This window comes from Canis lupus, chromosome 20 (genome assembly GCF_048164855.1).
Source record: "Canis lupus baileyi chromosome 20, mCanLup2.hap1, whole genome shotgun sequence".
Taxonomy (NCBI): domain Eukaryota; kingdom Metazoa; phylum Chordata; class Mammalia; order Carnivora; family Canidae; genus Canis; species Canis lupus.
The window spans coordinates 57,327,330-57,335,743 of record NC_132857.1 but is presented as its reverse complement, the minus strand read 5'-3'; the positions used below and the strand labels follow the sequence as shown (position 1 = coordinate 57,335,743).

Here is an 8,414-nt window from a genome sequence, read left to right as displayed (position 1 = left end):
AGTTAAAGGGTAGCTAATAAGAGGGGAACATAACTGAACATCCCCAATGCAACATGGGCTTCGTTTTATCTACTCCTAAGAGTGACCATTTTTAACAAAAGGGGAAATTGTTATCCTTATTCTACATCTAAAGGAAATGAAGTATCAGGAATATTAAATACCTTGATAACCAGAAGCTCAGTCCTTACTTGAAACCATGTCTCTATAATGCCAGAGTGTATGCAGCCTCCCTAGGGAAAAAGGAAAACCTAAAGACAGAAATAATTGATAATATCAAAATTAGGGTGGTTAACACTGAAACTTAATTGCCATTTCTTCCTTTGCTAATAACGTAAGTTTCTAAAAACTGGTCAGCAAATGCAGATCTTGATAATACCTAAAGCATTAACAAAACGTGGCTACAGTGGACCTCCAGACCTTTGTCTTAAGAATATTAGACACTCCTTCCCTGCCTTTTACAGTGGAAATGTGGGGAGACAAATGTGTGATGTGCCAAGTCAAATGCATTTTGAAAAAGTAAGAATGTGGAAAATGCATGCCTGGGGTCTCATTAAGAGTTTATATTTTATTTTTATTTATTTTTATTTATTTTTATTCTTTTTTTTACAACGTGCAGTATCATTCTTTATTATGAAACTAAATAGCAATCATATGAGTGGGGAAAATACATGGAACAACTGATCCTCCCGGTGGTATGTCACCTGGCCTGGAACGTAACTTTGGCTTCTTGGTCAGTCAGGCCTCTTTTCCCAGTCATGGGCATGGGCATAGGCTTGAACACAGTGAAGATCTGACCAGCTCTGGTGTAGTTCCACTCATTTTCCTGTAGGCACTTCTGAGACCACTCGAGTTTCATCCCAGATTGAGTGGAGAAAGCCTGTACCATTTCCTGCTGCTCCTGGGAGAGGGTGACCATGGAGCTGGAGGTCAGTGTAGGCTCTTGTTTGGAAAACACACTCTGAATCTCATTGGGGGTGGCATCTCTCACAAACAGCTCATCATTCACGATGCACAGAGTGGAATCACTGACAGGGGTAGCGATGAAGTTCCGGGTGAAGGCACGAACGAAACCCTGAGACTTTCCTTCCACTTCCTTGAACACCCCACTGACAGAGAAGCAGATCATCTTCTCCATCTGGAACCACATGTCCACCATGAAGGAGCTGAGGTCATGCTGTGTTTTGGGAAGCACATAGAGGGAGCACAGGATGTCATATTTTGTATGCTTCAGCAGCTGAACACACAGGGAGAAGTCCTTGAGATTCTTCATATTCCTGTTTTCCTTGAAGTACTCGCACAAGTTGCTTGGCACTGGGTCTTTGGGCTTGAAGGAAATGGCCAGGAAGAAGCAGGCCTCATCATGGTAGGCACCGAGGAGACCCTGATGGTTTCCAGAGTCATAGATCAAGTAGTACCGCTGCAGGAATTGCAAGACTAGATTTTTCAGTTCCTCAGATCCTTTGTAGCTTTCTTTGGAGGGCTGTGTTGAATATGGCATGTCAGTATCAATGATATCTGGTGGGGTTAAGTCCTGGCCATCCAGGCGTAACAGCTTGGGAAAACAATCCCTGATGGCACTTATGTAGGTGGACTTGTCTGGAAAGGTATCACACAAGGGGTTTCCTTCTAGCCAAAGCTCTTCAAGATTCAGCCCTTTCATCGTGTTTAACTCCCACACCAAGTTCAGCTCATTTTTGGAGAGGTTCAGAATCTTGACTCTGGGGCCTTCTCTATAATGTCAGACAGGCCATCCAGCCCATAGTTTGTTGTTGCTCAAGTTCAAAGACAATAGCTCAGGGAAATTCTCTTCAGTGATCTGTAGGGTGGCAGCCATGCAGTTTCTTCGATTCAGGATTATATCAATATCATGGTCCACCAAATCTGGGTCAAAGCGGAGACTCTGGAGATCAAGAGCTTGCTGGGAGACATCAAAGCGTTTGTTCATGGTCAGCTTTAGCTGTTCCATTTCTTCTGGCTCCAACTTGTACCGCACAGAGTAGGGTACACTTGAGGGATTGACAAAGATAGATATCTTCCGGTTCTCCTCGTCACAAATCTTGTAGCTTACATCCTTCAATGCAGAGGCAGTGCAAACTTCCTGGACAAAGAACCGGGCCTGGTTTTTAATGTAGTGGAAATCCACTGGAACGAAGGGGACACTGCAGTGTCTCTGGATTGAATTCATTAGCCATGCCTTGTCATACTTTCTCCCATAGGGAATGGTGATCTTGAACCAGCTCCCCGACATTCCATCTTGTGTGTCCTCTTCCACTTCTCTCTTCAGATTTTTTCTATATCTCCACAGAGTAATATGGATATGGCCTTCGTTATGCCATTTCACTCTCCTCTTGTTGCGTCAGGTGTTATAAGGAGTATGTCTTACTTGGAGGTCCTCCTGGACATCCCCCATCAACACATTTTCATTATATCCTCCTGGAGGGGTGAAAGCTGCGGCTCAAATCCACCACATTCATAATGAGAGTTCCTTTTGTCAAAATTACCTTGGAAAGAATGCCAAACTTTCTTTCTTCCTTGAGGTGAGCTACCCCCATCATTGTATTCTTCACTTCTGTATTTTTTATCTTTCTCACATGGAAGAACATATTTTTGTTGTCGCTGTCTTTCAGACATAGCATTGTGTATGTCAAACCTGGAAGTGCTGACTTCTAGGGCCTTGACTGACAGGGTCCACATGACAGAGAGATCGAAGTCACCTCACGGTTCAGAATACCTCAAATTTTCAAGAGTTTATATTTTAAACTGGCCCTTGTTAAATAATAATCGAGCTGAGATGCCTTCAGAAGATGGGATGGCCAGTAGAGAGTCAAATACCAGCAAAAGGCAAGTTAAAAGCATCATTTGTCATCTGTTTTATTTTTCTTGCTTTGCAATTCATGGAGAAACGTGCCTCATTTCAAGAAAGAAAAGTTATAAACATGTTCTCCCTTGAGTAGTAACTTAGGGAGATCAGTGTATGTATGACCATACCTTCTTTATCCCTGCCCCCCAATACAAACACCTAATACACCGATTTCTCTTTAGTGAGTGGTTCTCAAGTTTTAACATATCAGAATCAGCTGCTGGGTTGTTAGAGCACAACCCATCCTCACCCATGGAGTTTCTGATCCAGTAAGTCTAGGTGAGGCCCAGGGATTGGCATTTTGAAGTACCCAGGTCATGCTGATACTGCTGGTTCAGGGATCACACTTTGAAGACAGTTGCTTTGGTGTGTCTCACTGAGCCTCAGGGCAGCAGTTCTAGAAAGGTAATGAACATCATAATCACCTGGGAGCTTGTTATTTTTTTTAATAAATTAATTTTTTATTGGTGTTCAATTTACCAACATACAGAATAACACCCAGTGCTCATCCCGTCAAGTGTCCCCCTCAGTGCCCGTCACCCACTCACCCCCACCCGCCGCCCTCCTCCCCTTCCACCACCCCTAGTTCATTTCCCAGAGTTAGGAGTCTTTATGTTCTGTCTCCCTTTCTGATATTTCCCACACATTTCTTCTCCCTTCCCTTATATTCCCTTTCACTATTGTTTATATTCCCCAAATGAATGAGAACATACACTGTTTGTCCTTCTCCGATTGACTTACTTCAGTCAGCATAATACCCTCCAGTTCCATCCACGTTGAAGCAAATGGTGGGTATTTGTCATTTCTAATGGCTGAGGAATATTCCATTGTATACATAAACCACATCTTCTTTATCCATTCATCTTTCGATGGACAACGAGTGGGAGCTTGTTAAAATGCAGTGGCCCTACTGTTGATTCTTGACCCCGGTTGAACAGGAGAACCACTTCGGGAGGTACCGTGTCCCGGATCCCACCACAAAAAAAAAAAAAAAAAAAATGATTTTTGAGGCAAAATCATTGAGGCTGGGGCTGAGGAAATGTAGTTTTAAAAAAGCTCCTCCAGTGATCTTAATACCATGGAAGGCTCATAACCACTGCACATCTGATTTAAAACCATGTGTTGTGGCCATGGGGTCTGCATTGAGGAACATGTTCCAGGCAAGTCTCATGCACTTGAGAGTGCTTTGGGGAGGAGACCTGAACCTTGCTCAAAGGCTTACCACCCATCCCCTTTGCCTCCAGGTGCAAGCTCTCTCCTGTGTAGTTCTAGGCTTTGCACTAGGTCCTCCCCTGTCTGGAAAGCTCATCTTCTCCTCCTTGTTTGTGTGTGTGTGTGTGTGTGTGTGTGTGTGTGTGTGTGTGTGTGTGTTGGGGGGGTGGTTAACTCCCTCATGTCCTTAGGCATTAAGCTCAGAGAACTCCTCCTCCAGAAATCCTCTGTTGTCCTTTGCCATAGTGCCAATTATACCATACGGCAAATTTTCTTTCCACTTTTCTACAAGTCTCTACTGTTGAGGTGCTAAGCTCTAAAGGCAGGCATGATTTTACTTTTGCTGACTGTAATTGTCACAAAACTAGGTGCTCAATGAAATCAAACGGATTGATGTTAATTAAATTCTACAAAGAGAGAAGAACCTGATTTTATCCCTTTGGCATAATATTCTCTTTTCCTTTCTTTTTAAAAATATAAATCAACATACATCTGGCTTTGTAAGTAGGATTAGATAGCTTCCTGACGTGAGAGAAATGCCCAATGTTAAATAAAATCAGCAATAGTACATTCAGTGATCCTGAGAAAAGTCTCACTTTTTTCTTTACTCAAATGAGGTCTGCTCTGATACTATGAGATCATTGTAAAAGTAGATTTAAGAACCCCCTACACTTGAATGCCTGCTGCTCTAAATCTTCTCACTTAAGTTCATCCTGAATTTTTAGCTGTATTTTTGGAGAGTGTAACCATATGTTCAAACAATTGTTTTGACTGTGAAATTCCTTAGCACACTCCAAGAAGTGATCCCCAAGTCCTGAGGTGGGGGGCAGGAACCTGTATGATGCTGTGGGCTCCCCTGAAAGTCCGGGCAGTATCAGATTCCTCAGGACAGATGACAGGCATCTCCTGCCTTCTGCACAATGACACGTCACAGGTTTCTAGCTTGTCCCCTCTCCGTGTGGCTCCCCCTTGCCCCGTAGTATATGCCACAACTGTGCAGCCGTAGTTTGTTACAGCAAACTTTTGAGTTTGAGACACAAACACAAACTCAAACAAAAGACACAAGCCTTTTGAGTTTGAGAGGAGAGAGGTGGTGGGACATGTTTTCTTTCGTTTTCAGCCCGGAATATGCTCAGTGTATATCTCAGCATCCACGTAGCTCATCTTGTATTTTTCATTCTGTTATAAAAGCCAAAACTTGACCACAAATTACTTATAACCAACAATATCCTATGTCGTGCTAGGGAAAAAAACATGAATATCAAGGAAAAAAAGGAAAAAGGAAAACAAATGCCTTGCTTGGTTCTAGTGATTTTTTTCTAGCATATACTATATAATAGTATGCATGTTTCCCGCTTTAATGAACTTCAGCATTCCGCATTGCTAAGAACAGTTTTATTGTTGTGACAACAGATACAAATTGGTAGACTTCAATCTGTTGTCAATCTACAATCCTGTGGAAAACTGTACCATGGACCATTATTTATTTTGCACGTGAACAGATGCTCCTCTGTTTTGAGATTATCCTAAAAATTTTGGGCTAGATATATAGTATTTCAGTTTTAATATAAAATTATCTCTAGACTTTTGGGATAAAGAGATCTCTACTGGGATCCCTGGGTGGCGCAGCGGTTTAGCACCTGCCCTTAGCCCAGGGCGCGATCCTGGAGACCCGGGATCGAATCCCACGTCGGGCTCCCGGTGCATGGAGCCTGCTTCTCCCTCTGCCTGTGTCTCTGCCTCTCTCTCTCTCTCTGTGACTATCATAAATAAATAAAAATTAAAAAAAAAATAAAGAGATCTCTACTTAAGAAGAGTGATAGCTTTCTCATAAACATGGTATCAGTGAACACAGGCAAAACCTGAAAATCACCCTGAGGGCTTCACAATCAGTAAAGGCAGGAGGTGCTTTGACCTTCTACCCCTAATGTACTTTGCCTTTGGGTTTTCCTTAATAAAACACTATCTAGTCCTGCAATGTCTCCAGAATGATTGCAGTTATATGATTACTGGCATATGATTACTTGTGTTTTATTTTAATGCAGTATTTTAGCTAAATGGAACATGGAAATAGATGCTTATAATAATCATCAGTTAATTTGTATTCCCTTTAACTTTTAAGCTCCCAAGCTGATTTACCTAACTTCACTTCTCAGTTTCCTACCAGTATATCCTACAGTTCTGGGAAGTGAATTTATTCATTCATTCATTCACTCATACATACATACCCTGCTGTGTCCTAGTATGTTTTCAGTTGCCTGTCTCCTCCATGAAACTGTTAAGCTCGAAGATAGGAATGTTATATTACACGACTATCACTGTTTCTGGTATAAACTGTGCTCATTGGATGTCCATTGAATAAAAGAATGGATGGATACTTCTCAGAAGACTGGTTGACCCCTCCAATATGCCATAAATTGCATGTCTTGAATTCCATTCCTCTATATGTGTATTTTCCTCTTTGCTTATATCTATTAATTACTTCAAAATGCAATTAGTAATTCATTTCCTCCAGAAATCTTTTCCCAATTAACCTAATCTAAACAGTTATTTTGCATATTCTAAGTATATCAATTATGTATTCAATTTATGTGAATTTAAACTTTACTTAATAAATTCTTTTCGGTAAGTATTCCTACTTCACAATATGCACATAAGCTTTCTGTCCACAAATGTAAAAAGGCATTGTACGTGCTGAACAAATGTTAACAGGCATACATAAACTGTAAACTACGTCCGAATATGCAAATAACAAAAATCAATATCATAGATCTGCTACCTCTGTGACCTATTAGGCAGAAATTTTCATCAAGGTCACTGTTTTGGGTTACAGAAAACAGAATTTCATGAGTTGACAGCCTTGAAATGTTGAGATAACACTCCAAAGATAATGCACCATGCAATATGCTGTTACCATTCTAGTTTTGTCTGTTGTGACATAAGTGGCTAACAGAAGTGTTCTAGATATTTAGTTAAGAAAGGTATTGTTTTTTTCATTATGATAATTGGATTTTACACGTTGAGTGCACTTATTCGTATTTTTATAAACATCTAACGAATGAATTGAGAATTATTAGAAATTAAAAGATAAATCAGAAGGACTCAGTGAGGACCCAGGACCCTCAGTATGCAAAATCTGCATAGAAATTGCAGTGATGGGAACTAGAGAAGTAGAAAGAAACATCAATTCATGTACTATACAAATAAAGGTGCAGATTATCCCACAGGCCATATTTTGTGCACCTATTATATCCAGGGGTTACACTGCTCTAATTATATTTCCCTGCTTCCCCTACTAACCTGGGAACCACAGAGCAGCATTTGTATTCTGTTCATCTCTTTTCTTAATACCTAGCCTGAAGTTTAGCATAAAATAGGCCCTCGGTATTTATTAAACTGAATTAAATATGTACATCTAGTAGGCCAGGTATCTTTTACCCTTTTTTGCATCTGTATATTTATTCATTTAAGCCAATGTACATCTATATTTATTGATATGGAAGAATGTTCACAATGCCTTGCTGAGAGGGAAAACAGGTTTCAAAGCATTTAGGGAACCATCTTACCTATATAAACCATCTTACCTATATACCTATATGGTATCCATATATCCATAAGCTAAGAATGCACAGAGACAGACAGTCAGATGAGATTTTGGATGATTTTCACTGAGATCTCCATATTTTTTTCACATTGTCTGAATCACATTGTCTCTCTTTCACAGAGACAGACAGTCAGATGAGATTTTGGATGATTTTCACTGAGATCTCCATATTTTTTTCACATTGTCTGAATCTTTCATGGTGAGCTCAGATAGACTTTATAACAGTGAAACTATTCAAAATGTAGATAGGATATAAATTGAACCAGGAAGCCTCAGGCGCACACCTGCTCCTTACTAGCCGTGGTTAAACTATTTGTCTAAGTTGAAATTTAATCATATGTGAGAAAGGAAGTCAAATAGGTCTGTCCTTTTAACACTCTGGGATTACTTTGAAGACCATTGTGGGTATGACCTTGGTGCAAAACTTGGTGAAATAAACTCTTGCTTATATCAATTTTTACTTTGAGCCCTCATTCTGTTCCATCAATAGGGAACTTAACCTTGGCTCTTCCTGTAATTTCATATCCTTGCCCTGCAAAGATATACTTGAGTTCTGGCATCTTACGTGGTGTTAAGGTTTGGGGATTTGCAGGGAGTAGGGGAGGCTGTCCCTGGTTGGGGGGCAACAGCCATAGCTGATGGGATATCCATTCTGCTGGCCTGGAGAGGCTCTCTTCTACTTGCAGATACCGTTTGGTATCCCAGGCATTTTGGAAATCTTCCAATAGCCCCTCCTGT

General features: G+C 40.7%; 1 pseudogene; it reads right to left on the bottom strand.

Annotated features, from left to right (window-relative positions):
- Window positions 1–648: 648 nt before the first annotated feature.
- Window positions 649–2,733, bottom strand: LOC140612149 (nuclear RNA export factor 2 pseudogene; annotated as a pseudogene).
- Window positions 2,734–8,414: the final 5,681 nt, after the last annotated feature.